The following is a 12,953-nucleotide window of genomic DNA, read 5'->3' as shown; positions in this document are numbered from 1 at the left end:
TTAGGAAGTGTTTTGTTTAAGAGCGCGCGGGAATGTTTTTTATGCCTATACAACTAAACGAATACCCATCGGCCTGCTTACTACATTTTAAATATTCTCTCCACTATTGTGTATACAACAATATACTTCTCTTAGTAAGCAATTTCTCGTGAATTCCGAAACACATTGACGCGTGTTAACTTCTATATTCGGTGATAGTATCATTTTCATGTCTGATAATGTTACTTGTCAAGGTGATACAAACGTAAGCTCAAACTACTTTAAAATTTATAGTCTTACCAAATTTTATCTAGCACTGAAACTGTCGAGTACCGATAAAGTACTCTAAAACCTAGTCACTTTTTACGTGGAAGGAGAACATAGCGAAGTACTTGTACATTTGCAGTACTTAAGTATAGGTTTGGCCTGCTTGCGCTATACTTAATGAAGTGATTACCTATTTACACTGCATCTACTTCTATTTCAGAGTTTTTCGCTTTTTCGACCAAACTATACCTCAATACTTACTTTTTAACTAACTAGGAAATCATTACTTCTTGTACTTTAGTGGGACTTTACTGCTACAATTTACTTTTTTCAGTAGATCACTGGTCTTGGTGAGTGTTGTCAGTTTCATCTATATCCTACGAAAAGCAACTTGAGTACTTCACGGGTTCGTATCATCGCAAATAATATATTCTAAACATGTTTAGATAGCGAGGAGTTGTAATTATAGGTGAAAGGGACAAATTTTATCTAAAACTGTAACTGTAAAGTACCGATAAAGTAGTCTAGAGTATTTTTATGTTTATTCAGCTCAACGAATATCTTCATTTGGCCTGCTTACTACATTTTAAAGATTTTCAACGCTAGAAAAATCGCTGTAACATGATAAGTATATTATAATTAATCTTATCAGCGCGGCATAGTACATTCGAGTAAATTCATTAAATTAGCTTATGTTTATGAAATTATTTGGTTTCCGAATTCTATCTAAAACTGAAACCGACGAGTATCGGTAAAAGCAGTCTTAAACCGTAGACACTTATTACGTGGAGGGAGGCGATAGCGAAGTACTCGTGCATTTTGTACTACTCAAGTATAGGTTTAGCTGCTTGCACTAAACTTAATCAAGTGATTAACTATTTACACTGCATCTACTTCTATTTCAGAGTATTCAGTTTTCAGGTAAACTATACCTGCAATACTTACTTTTTAACTCACTCGGAAATCATCACGTCTTGTACTTTACTAGAAATTTACTGCTACTAAATGTTGAAAGGTACTGTTTTCAGCGGTATTGATGAGTTGTGCTAGTTTCATCTATATCCTACGACGCATTTTCTCGAGTGGGATGTTATAGGAAGCAAGACGAATCATTGTAAAAGTGTTGAAACTTCATTACATATGTAATTCCATCACTAAAGTTGATCACGCATAGGTACGTGCTACGCTCCCGCGAACAGATTCACGCGAAGTTGGTATAGAACTGCGCTAGTTTTAAAGGTGTTACATCATGAAATGTCTGACGAAATTTGGTATGGTGCATTGTTATTATGTCCTACAACCGCGTATCAACGTTCAAGGTGAGAATTTAATGTTTAGCGTGCTAATTCTGTTATTAAAATTGACTATGTATGGGTATATGCTATGTTCACGAAAAACAGATATGCGTAAAAGTTGGTATTCGACTGCGATAGTTTCAAAGGTGTTCCATCATTAGATGTGTGATGAAATTTAGCATGGTGAATTGCCATAATGTCCTATAACTACGTATCAAGTTTCGAGTTGGGATTCAATGTTAAGCATGGTAATTCCGTTATTAAAGTTGGCTATGTATGGGTAGGCTACGTGCTATACGCTCCCACAAAACATATGTACGCAAAAAGTCGATGTAGAGCCGCGTTAGTTTTAAAGTTTTTCCATCATGAAATGTGTGATGGGATTTGGTATGGTGCATTGTTATAATCTCCTATAACCGCGTACCAACTTTCAAGGTGGGAATTCAATGTTTAACACGGTAATTCTGCTATTAAAATTGACTATGTATAGGTATATGCTATGTTCACGCAAAACAGATATGCGTAAAAGTCGGTATTCGACTGCGTTAGTTTTAAAGGTGTTCCATCATTAGATGTGTGATGAAATTTAGCATGGTGCATTGCCATAATGTTCTACAACTACGTATCAAGTTTCGAGTTGGGATTCAATGTTAAGCATGGTAATTCCGTTGTTAAAGTTAACTATGTATAGGTACGTGCTATACGGCCCCACGCAAAACATATGTACGCAAAAAGTCGATGTAGAACCGCGTTAGTTTTAAAGTTGTTCCATTATGAAATGCGTGAGGAAATTTGGTATGCTGCATAATCACAATGTCCTACAACTACGTACCAAGTTTCAAGGTGAGGAGTCACATATTAGCATGATAATTCTGTTATTAAATCTGACTATGTATATGTACACGCTGCCGAAAACAGATTCAGGCAAAAGTTGCTATAGAACTGCGTTAGTTTTAAAGTTGTTCCATCATGAAATGTGTGATGAAATTTGGTATGCAGCATAATCACAATGCCCTGGAGCTCATTTAGATACGTTTTTTTAATTTAGTTATACATTCTAGTTGTTTTGATGTAAGGAGAAAATCATTCGATAACTCGATACAGCTACTTTAACACGCGTTGATGTAACTTTCCTCATTTGTATGCATGCATAGCCTACGCGAAATTGGTTACCGAATTTTTCGATTAGTTTATATTCCGTCTTTTATTTAAAACTGAAACTGTTAAGTATTACTTAAAGTGTTATAAAATGTGAAAAAGTGTACAAGTAGAATTATTATTATTATGTCATGAACAAGTAGTTTACAAATTCATACGATTTCTCTTGTTGCGTTCCGGGATATAATGTAATTTTTCGCTCTTTTTTATTTTTTATTTTTTTCAATAAAATTAGTATTCATTTTACAAAAAACGTCGTGTAAAGATAAAGTACTTGCAAAATTTGACATGGTGCATTGTCATAATGTCTTACAACTGCGTACCGAGTTTCAAGGTAGGGAGTCGAATATTAACATGGTAATTCCGTTAATAAAATTGACTATGTTTAGGTACGTGCTACGCTACGGAAAAACAGATTTAGCCAAAAGTCTGTATAGAACTGCGTTGGTTTTGAAGGTGTTACATCATGAAATGTCTGACGAAATTTGGTATGGTGCATTGTTATTATGTCCTACAACTGCGTACCAACGTTCAAGGTGAGAATTTAATGTTTAGCATGCTAATTCTGTTATTAAAATTGACTATGTATGGGTATATGCTATGTTCACGAAAAACAGATATGCGTAAAAGTCGGTATTCGACTGCGATAGTTTCAAAGGTGTTCCATCATTAGATGTGTGATGAAATTTAGCATGGTGCATAGCCATAATGCCCTACAACTACGTATCAAGTTTAGAGTTGGGATTCAATGCATGGTAATTCCGTTATTAAAGTTGGCTATGTATGGGTACGTGCTATACGCTCCCGCAAAACAGATGTACGCAAAAAGTTGATGTAGAGTCGCGTTAGTTTTAAAGTTGTTCCATCATGAAATGTCTGATGGGATTTGGTATGGTGCATTTTTATAATGTCCTATAACCGCGTACCAACTTTCAAGATGGGAATTCAATGTTTAACACGGTAATTCTGCTATTAAAATTGACTATGTATAGGTATATGCTAAGTTCACGCAAACAGATACGCGTAAAAGTCGGTATTCGACTGCGTTAGTTTTAAAGGTGTTCCATCATTAGATGTGTGATGAAATTTAGCATGGTGCATTGCCATAATGTCCTACATCTACGTATCAAGTTTAGAGTTGGGATTCAATGTTAAGCATGGTAATTCAGTTATTAAAGTTGACTATGTATAGGTACGTGCTATACGCTCCCGCAAAAACAGATGCACGCAAAAACCGAATTTTTCGATTAGTTTATATTCCGTATTTTATTTAAAACTAAAACTGTTAAGTACTACTTAAGGTGTTATAAAATGTGAAAAAGTGCAAATAGCGGAGACGTTTGGAGACTGCGTTTAGGACAGTTCGATGTCGCTCGAATATTTCATCCAAAATTGAGAGTATCTGGAAAACTTTTGGATATGTGAGGTCACAAACATAATAGAGAAGATCCAGCACCATCTCAAATGGTGTCGCTTCATTGTGAGACGATCCCTTTATGCGGAAGCCATTCGCCACGATCCATGACTGCAGGTCGCCATTTTCATGGTGCGCTAGTATGAGATGTCGAGGACTCAGCTTTGTGGCCGTTAATTGGACTGAATAGGCCTGGAATTGAAAGAAATATGTTAAGTAAAATTATATTGCCAATAATCCATGTGTGAATTGAAAGCACAATATTTGGCAATGAAAAATAGCAAATTTGCTCTCTCAAGCATTGGCCATCGTTTTGTTTTTGAAAGATGTCGCGATGTGGGTATAATATTTTCTAAAACTCAAACTAGGACGAAATCATGAATGTGTGGGACTTATGATAAACGTATATTGTGCGCATACAAATTTGTTACAAGAACTATGATATTACTGTATTTGCACGAATTACAAATGCGCTATCGTAAATTAGTATATGCTACACAATTTCGCGGTCCAGAATGACTTATGGCCATGAAAAAATAGCGAAAAATTTGAATCCAAAAAATCCTAATCCCCATAAGACGTACTGAGTGTGGGGTTCGAACCCACGTGAACACCTGTTCATTGAAGCTTAAGTTCAACGCCTTAACCACTCGGCCAACCCAGTTCCATTGTAACGATATCTCGAATCGTGGGTATAAATAATTTTTAAAAAACCCAAATATGCCGCATCCAAACTTCGTACATTTTTTAGATTAGTTTTTTCGTTTCTATATGCTTTAAAAGACTCATTCAGACCTCGAACCTACGTGAACACTTGTTCATTTGAACTTAAGTCCAACGCCAAAAGCTCTACTTTACAAAATTTTCGGAGTACCGACTTTTTTGGGTAAATTCTGTGATGCGCTTAATTACTAACTATGAAAGCAAGCAGTGTTTGGGGTATTTGATCAACATGGAAATTCGTCCACTTTGCTTTTAGGTTATGCTGAAAACATGAGTTACTTAACAACATTTCGACTCATAGGTGTGGATAATTTAAAGTACATAGTATTAAAGTCATTAATGCATCGGTCGCATGGAAATTCGTCCACTTTGCTTTTAGGTTATGCTGAAAACATGAGTTACTTAACAACATTTCGACTCATAGGTGTGGATAATTTAAAGTACATAGTATTAAAGTCATTAATGCATAGGTCGCAAATAAATCATCAGTTGCACTGCAAGTTGAACATAAGTCGTACGGATGGCACTAAAAATAACTGTGTATCGTTTTGCACGCACACATACTGCGGTGTTGCGATATAGTCCTGATACGATTGTCCAAGTTCTGAAAGCTGGAAAAGATACTCTCATATTATTTGATTGCGATTTCAATCCCACAGAATCTCAAGTTATTCGTAGTCAATGGAATGGTACCTCTATCATAGATGTAGAGGGAAAAGAGATCTTCCGATTTGGTGGTATCGTTAATATTCAACGCAAATCGGGCTTCATGATTGTGCGGGGGATCCCATTGTTGAATTTGAATTGATCAGCGTGTCGCTGTACATGATGCACTATATCGAAAGCATTAATGCTAGTTGAATATTGTCGAATGGTTGTCTGTAATGTTAGTTGCATACAAGAGTCTCGGTGATCTAAGCTCAAGATTTACGTACGCATGCTTGATTTGTTTCCATAGCCCCGACATTGGGGATCACTTGTATGGGTCTAAAGAAAATAAGTCGTAAAATGTGTAAACTGTAGAAAGCGTAACTGCGAAGTTTAGATTAATGAAAAATATAGTGATTGAAAATAGATCACCGGATTATAGTTTACAGAAAACTCCACAATTCTATGTGACGTCCTTACATGCTAACAACCTTCGAACTATTCGCCGCCTCATAAACACTTGAGTAGGCCTACATTTGATGCGTGTGGAGAAAACCTAGCTAAATTTTCATATGCATTTAGTTTCCAGCTCTGAAAGCAAGCTTGGTCTATGATCAATAGCAACTTTTGCGTAAACTCCGTTCTATTTCACTTCATACCTACACAAGTCTATTCGAATAATTCGATGTATAATTGAACTTTACTCTGCATGATCATTAGGGCTTCTATTTTTTGTTGCAGGGCAACTTTGTTGTAGCCGAAAGTGGTATTATCTAGCAACAAGGTTTAAATGACTCGCCTCCGGCGTTTATTGACCGTATTACCCGTATTCTCGTCATGCAAAAATTATGCATGTATTAGTACGAAGCTCAGATGCAGCAAAGTGTGTGAGACTGCCTGTGCGTTGTTGTTCCTAATCCCGACCTTCCGCTCGTATCGTATATACTACAAGCCAGTGATCGCTACATCAACAAGAATCGAGCGAAAGCGCTGTTTCACGCCGTCTTGCATCGGTCACGATTAGTTTTACTTTTCAACTAACTTGTTGTCTGTCGTTATATTCATTAGACTCGCTTTCATGCGACTAATTTGTCCCTATCATTATAACGTCGGTGATCGCGTACCTGCGGCAAAGGTGTTCGTTTAATTATAGCAACGAGAACCGGCTCCCTGCGGCTATTCCGTTGGCATTTTAGTGGCGAGTTAAATACCCTTATACTCGACATGCAAACATTATACAGGTAGCGGTTATACTGCGAGCTGATGAATTCGTCATCTATTCGCCTAGCGTAGTTGTTCATAATCCCGACCTTCCGCTCGTATCGTATATACTACAAGCCAGTGATCGCTACATCAAACAAAACGGTCAGATCGAACGCAAGAACTCGGATCGCAGTGTCGAACGGCAGCAAAGCGGTGTACCTCGAAACATCAACCGATCTGGAGGATTTCAGCTAGTGAATCGACGCAATAACGATCAACGATATCATTGATATGCTCTTTTTTCGAAATAAAATGAACTCGTACACTAAACAATGCTATTTCAAGGAGACTGAGTAAAGTGCCAATGTAAGTTTTGACGCGGCAATCATAAGTCGTGAAATGTGGAAACTGCAGAAGCCGTAACTTGTACACATAAAATCAAGTTTAAAAAATATGTATGGATGATATTAGTCCTAAATACACATAATACAATATCTGAGAAAAGTATCAAGATGCGGCAATCAATGCAGCGATGATATAGCAATGGATGATGTGGCACTATAGGCGTGGCGCTTGATGATGTGGCACAGATGACGTAGCAGATGAATGTACCCTTAGGGTATGAAAATGGGCGTGGCAATTAGGATGACGTGGCGCTCTCTGATTGGCCTGCAACAAACGATTCAACCCTTACTACTAACGTCCATGTACTGTAAGGTATGGAAATGCGGTAAATGTTATTGAATATATGTAATGTGAGAATAGAAATAAAATGAGTTCGTTTTGACATTGCAGTAAGGTCGTTTGTTTTTTTAGATGTTATAGTAGGCTACTGATATCCCTTATTCATATGAATGTTCTTTAGATGTTTTGTAGTATATGATTCGTCTGATCTTATTGCTGGAGGATCGAGCTTCGAATCTGATAATATACCAGGCTGCGACCAGGTACAAGGTACTGATGGGAAGCTGCTTTCGAACTAACTTTTTTGATATATAGATAAAGGGATGTTCTCTCCATCCACACTGAAATAACCCTATGTAGGCGATATTGTGGTCCATTGTGGACAAGTACTGCAATGTCAGCAATTGAATGCCGGTATGACAGTCATGCAACGGTTTTGATTGTTTTTCAACTGCAACCCATTTTACACTGTACTGCTTACTAAAGCGATTTTTTTGACATGTCAAAATAGGTCAAAATTTTGTCAAAATTGTACCGTCAGGTTAAAAATTGCCAAAATTGTTTACAAAATCAAAATGTTTTTGGCAAACTTGCATTTCGTTTGTATCATAGATGATTGCACTGTCGGTGAACTTATCATTTTACAATTTACATCTTGTAGCCTACTTTATAGTCCTACCGTTGTAGACGGACCATCGTCTGCTCATTGTGAATCATAGACTGTCAAATGAAACAAATGCTCAACGTAGCCTACTGCACTATCGTAACTGAAGTAACACTGCGTGGGCATTGGTTCTTCTATTAGAAACCGTATGATGAAAAATTGCGATGTAGACAACTTTGTCATAATGAGAGAGAGGGCAGTGTACTCACAACTTCAGTGTAGCCGGCCAACAACTGCCGCTGGTGAACGTTCTTTCTTCATTCTTGCCAAGCTACTTAGTTAGGACAGACACTTTCTACCCGAAAATGTAGGAAAGTATCTTTCGTTGTACTACAACAAAGTTTTAAATATTTCTACCAAAATAGGAGATGTAACTAAAACTAGAATTCTCCACGGGTCCAGATTTCGATAAAATAAGGTTTTTTCATGTACAAATTTGTCAGTTTTCATGCTAAAAGATTTTTTCAGGTCAAACTACTTCGGAAGAACAGACAGCTCCATCCAGAAATAAAGATAAGTACCGGTAATACAATTCTAACATTATGTGAGAAACACCTAATTTAAGTACATGGGGTCAGAATTAAGTTTTTAATCATCAAAATATGTGTGAATTTGGATTTTTTAGTCAAATTTCCCTTTTTAGGTCCAAAAAATCGTCCTAATAATTGCACAGCAAAACAAACAATCTTTTCAACAAACCATGGATCACAAGGGGTAGTATTTGTTTCGCCCAATCCCCAAATTTGACTTTTCTGAGTTTATATTATGATACGGTAACAGAACTAAACTCTATGTCGCAGGTAGTATGTATTGAAATTGGCACCTTTTTGAAATGCATTTGCTGTATGGAATCCTGGTAAGCATCACGGTGATTTGTAAGTGAACTGGTATATCCGTTGGGAATGAATTTGATTCTGTTGCATTCGGTTATCTTCGTGATAAAGATTTTTATGAGTGTCTGCTGATAAAATTTCACTAAAATTGTTAACAATCCAGGAAGTATACTACCTGTGCCAGAGTAAAATTGGTGGTAACGTCATGTGCAACTTTCCGTTCCATTACTTAATTATTCTATGAAAGACACCCTTCTGTCATGCACAACTTATTGCAGAAAATAACAACTGTATCCAGTATGATATCTGCGTGATTACTGAGCAGCTCATTTGTATTGCGAATTTTCTTTTGCGAATAGTCTTGGATTGATCCTCAAATTCGTCCAACTGATGTCGACTCTTTAAAAAGAGCCCCCTGGGTCTACCGTGCCTGCGCTATCGGACAATGTTGACAGTGACGTGGGGAGTCGTTCGTAACGGGTTTTGTGCCAGCACAGTCATCTTATGCGATACAGACCTTTGTCTCAAGAACCCATGGATACATGTGATTATGTAAGCCTATTTATTCATTTTATATATCACCATTGATTATGTAATTTGCTGGTTTTTGCAGTCCTACTTTTCTCACGAACTATCTCTCAGAGTAACTTACGGACTATTCGATATGAGCTGAAAAAGGCTTCATCTGTGTACACTGTACAGTGTACACTGAACTGTATACACTGAACACCGAACAAAGATGTAGTTAAACGTAATGAGCTCGTGTAACTTGTACTTTAACTATTGCCTACTGAACTATAATGGACTAGGTCAGGGGTTCTCAACCTGGGGGGCTGAGCACCTCTCCTGCGCTTCTGTAACCTACCTGTGTGAAATATTTATATTTACTTCTGCATAAAATTTACAATTTTCCTTTGGTATTTATTGTATTTTCTAGGAGCAGCATTTGGATTTGACCAGTAAAAAACAAGAGCCGCCATGGCACGCCACGAATCAGGGACTCATCAAGCCTGGGTTGCGGCTGATGGAGAGAATATGAAAAATGCCCTAATGTGCAGGTAGTATGTATTGCAATTGGCACCTTTTTGAAATGCATTTGTTTTTTAAAATACTGGTAAGCATCGCCATGTTTCGTAAGTAAACTGGTATATCCTTAAATAATGAATTTGATTCTGCTACATTCGGTTATTTTTATGAATGTTTGCTGGTAAAATTTCACTAAAATGATTAACAATCCAGGAAATATGGTACTCTGACTGGAGTAAAATTGGTGATAAGGTCACATGCAACTTTCCATTACAATAATTAATTGTTCTATGAAAGACACCCTTTTGTCACATACAATACATCCAGTCTGATATCTGTGCAAATACTGAATGCTGGTGACGTCATATTTTGTGATACGATTGTTGATGTACAACGTTCTTTCGAGTTCTCCACTAGTTGCTGACGATTACCCCTGACGAGTCTCATCCGAAAATATTCGGGCTCATTTCAATATGCATCCATATACTATTCAATTTCATATTGAAGTTTTGTACCTCAAAGAAGCTGTTCGAATATTGAATAGTTACCATGTATTGCAAATTTTTAAAACAAGTATTTTATTTTCAACAGTCTTAGATTGATCCTCAAATTCATCCGACTGATGTCGACTCTTCGAAAAGACCCCCTGGTTCTACCGTGCCTGTGCTCACAGACAATGTTGATAGTGACGTGAGCAGTCATCTGAACGGATTTTGTACCGGTGCAGTCATCTTTTGCGATACAAACTTCTGTCTCAAGAACCCATGGAAACATATGATTATGTAAGTCTATTTATTCATTTCATATATCACCATTGATTATGTAATGTGCTGGTTTTTGCAGTCCCAATTTTCTCAAAAACCATCTATATATGCTATATGAGCTGAAGAGAGGCTTGATCTGTGTACATTGAACAGAGGTGTTGTTGAATGTAAAGAGCTGGTGTAACTTGTATTTAAACTACTGCTTACTGAATTATACTTGGAACGTCAAATGGAGATCATTTCCCATGTCGTGCTAATTGCAATTAATTTCGTTAGTTAAATTTAATCAGGAATTTAATCAAGGATTTTGAAAGATTGAGAACAGTTACAATTACTGCAATGAAGGAAAAGTATTCAACACCTTCGATAAGATGTCACAAAGTTTTTGTACTAAAGACAATCAATGTGTCCTTTGTCTGGTATATTTTCTCGTCTCAATTCAAAGCAGCTATAAAATCTTGGAATCAAAGTTATATGTAAAGCCTACCGTATGTCAATTATTATAATGGAAATCCGAACCCGTAGGGATAACAATTCTACTATATTTATTGTCGGATCTTGTTTGCAATCAATTACATTTTCAGCAAAACGAGGTTGATGAGTTCAACTGTCTTCTTCTGAAATCCAAATTGAGAGACAAACGAATATAATCCAAGACCCAAGCGCATGTCTTATTGAAACTGGTACCGTAATCTTTCTTTTTTGTGGACCATACAAATTTACATAGACCTGCGACGTTCTGCTATAACTGTCATTCTGAGTTACAGTTCTGCAGTCTCACTGTTGCCTGTGCGTCTGAATGTCAATGTAAATGTCAAAATGGCCGAATTGAAAAAAACGCAGACCTGATTCAAGATATTTTTATTAGTCGTCATGCTAATTTTAGTCCTTCTCAGTGGTAGGATTTTACATGTATCCGAGTGCCTTTACTGCGCTTGTGTAACCTGCATGTGTGAAATATTTATATTTATTTCTGCATAAAATTTAGAATTTTCATTGACATATTCAAAACTTTGGAATTTAATCACATTTTCAAGGAGCGCAACTTGGAGTCGACCAGTAGAAAAGAAACAAACACCATGACACGCCACGAATCCGAGATTGACCGAGCCTGGATTGCAGCTGATGGCAAGAATATAAAACTGCTTCAGTGAAAATGGAGTATTCAGAAACATTGTTGACGTTTTGAGCTGCTATGCTTTGGGTTGTCATACCCTAAAAGAGTGGTTCTCAAACGGAGAAAGCATTTGAAGCGGCGTGAAGCCGCTGTCAACTAAAATCTTTTTCGCACAGGGCAGCTTCTACTTATTTCTCTGTGTATGGTCAGAATTTAATATTTGAATATTCTCTCATCAACAACCATTACCGTCACTGCCATCCAACTATCCGTTGGGATTTCTAGCGCTCTGGTTGCTTTTTTTACTTTATGATACGACAATAAGGAGTCTGTGAAATTTTTTGCTATCATATAGGAGCGGGTCCAAAAATGTTTAAGAACCACTGCCCTAATGACTTCCAGATTACATATTTTGCAGCAGACTGGTAAATAACAGCAAAATCTTTTCTGTAAATCTGCAAAATTTGTATGGACTCAAAGAAACGATTTCTTTGTTATTTAAACAAAAGAGATTGGCATTAGGCTGATATAAATACTTCTAATGCAAGCCCAAGGATATTTTTAGCAGGGCCAATTTCATTAAGAGTAAAAAATACTTATGGTTGTTTATCGTGGTAGTGGTAGTGATACTGATAAATTCATTGTTTGTTTGTTTGTTTGTTTACAATAAAATTAGAAATTTACAAGCCGTAATTTGATCAGTTTTAAATAAGTTGTAAAGACGTAACCAATGAATTTGATTCCATGCCCCTGTCACGAAAGTTTAGGATACTAAATGATATTTTGTTATCACTATCTCTAATTCCCTATGCATTCATTTTCATGATTGAGCGAGTTGCATGATATTTGTAGTGAGTTTGCTCTTAATCATTTGTGATGTTCGTGATTTCATGGACTCTTCCGGGAACGGTTTCAACTGCTGATCTGAATTTATGAAACCCTGTCACAGCAGCTATTGGAAATTTCAATGTTTGCATGTATTTAATCACCCAGGTTGGGTATTAAAAGCGTCATTTATTCATGAATCAATAAAATCTGATTTTATTTTGAGCCCTGCGTTCCGGTGACTAGTCAACCAGCCACTTTGAGACTGAACACTTTTTAGGTAAACACTTTTAATTTGAACACTTCGCAACACTTCTAGGCGTTCAATTTTTGGATCACGTTTCGTGTTCAAT

General features: G+C 36.8%; 1 protein-coding gene, 2 long non-coding RNA genes and 1 other non-coding gene across 7 annotated transcripts in view; 2 read left to right on the top strand and 2 right to left on the bottom strand.

Moving 5' to 3' along the window:
• LOC145442952 (uncharacterized) overlaps positions 1-12,953 on the bottom strand; it is a 418,025-nt gene that overhangs the window by 6,801 nt on the left and 398,271 nt on the right. The gene's annotated exons all lie outside the window — the stretch shown is intronic.
• The window catches only part of LOC145442845 (uncharacterized), a 60,521-nt gene that overhangs the window by 24,322 nt on the left and 23,246 nt on the right, over positions 1-12,953 (top strand). The window lies entirely within an intron of this gene.
• LOC145443016 (uncharacterized) lies at positions 2,228-7,053 on the top strand. Of its 2 annotated transcripts, none has more exons than XR_013916270.1 (2): positions 2,228-3,235; positions 6,226-7,053. It is a non-coding gene; the product is annotated as an uncharacterized LOC145443016 (long non-coding RNA). The 2 variants fall into 2 exon arrangements; XR_013916269.1 differs by lacking the exon at positions 2,228-3,235 and adding an exon at positions 3,337-4,449.
• Positions 4,695-4,777, bottom strand: Trnal-uaa (transfer RNA leucine (anticodon UAA)). The gene has a single exon. It is a non-coding gene; the product is annotated as a tRNA-Leu (tRNA).

This window comes from Botryllus schlosseri, chromosome 7 (genome assembly GCF_051294905.1).
Source record: "Botryllus schlosseri isolate E-star chromosome 7, Bs_hap1, whole genome shotgun sequence".
In the NCBI taxonomy this organism is placed as follows: Eukaryota; Metazoa; Chordata; class Ascidiacea; order Stolidobranchia; family Styelidae; genus Botryllus; species Botryllus schlosseri.
This window is presented reverse-complemented; position numbering and strand designations above follow the sequence as displayed.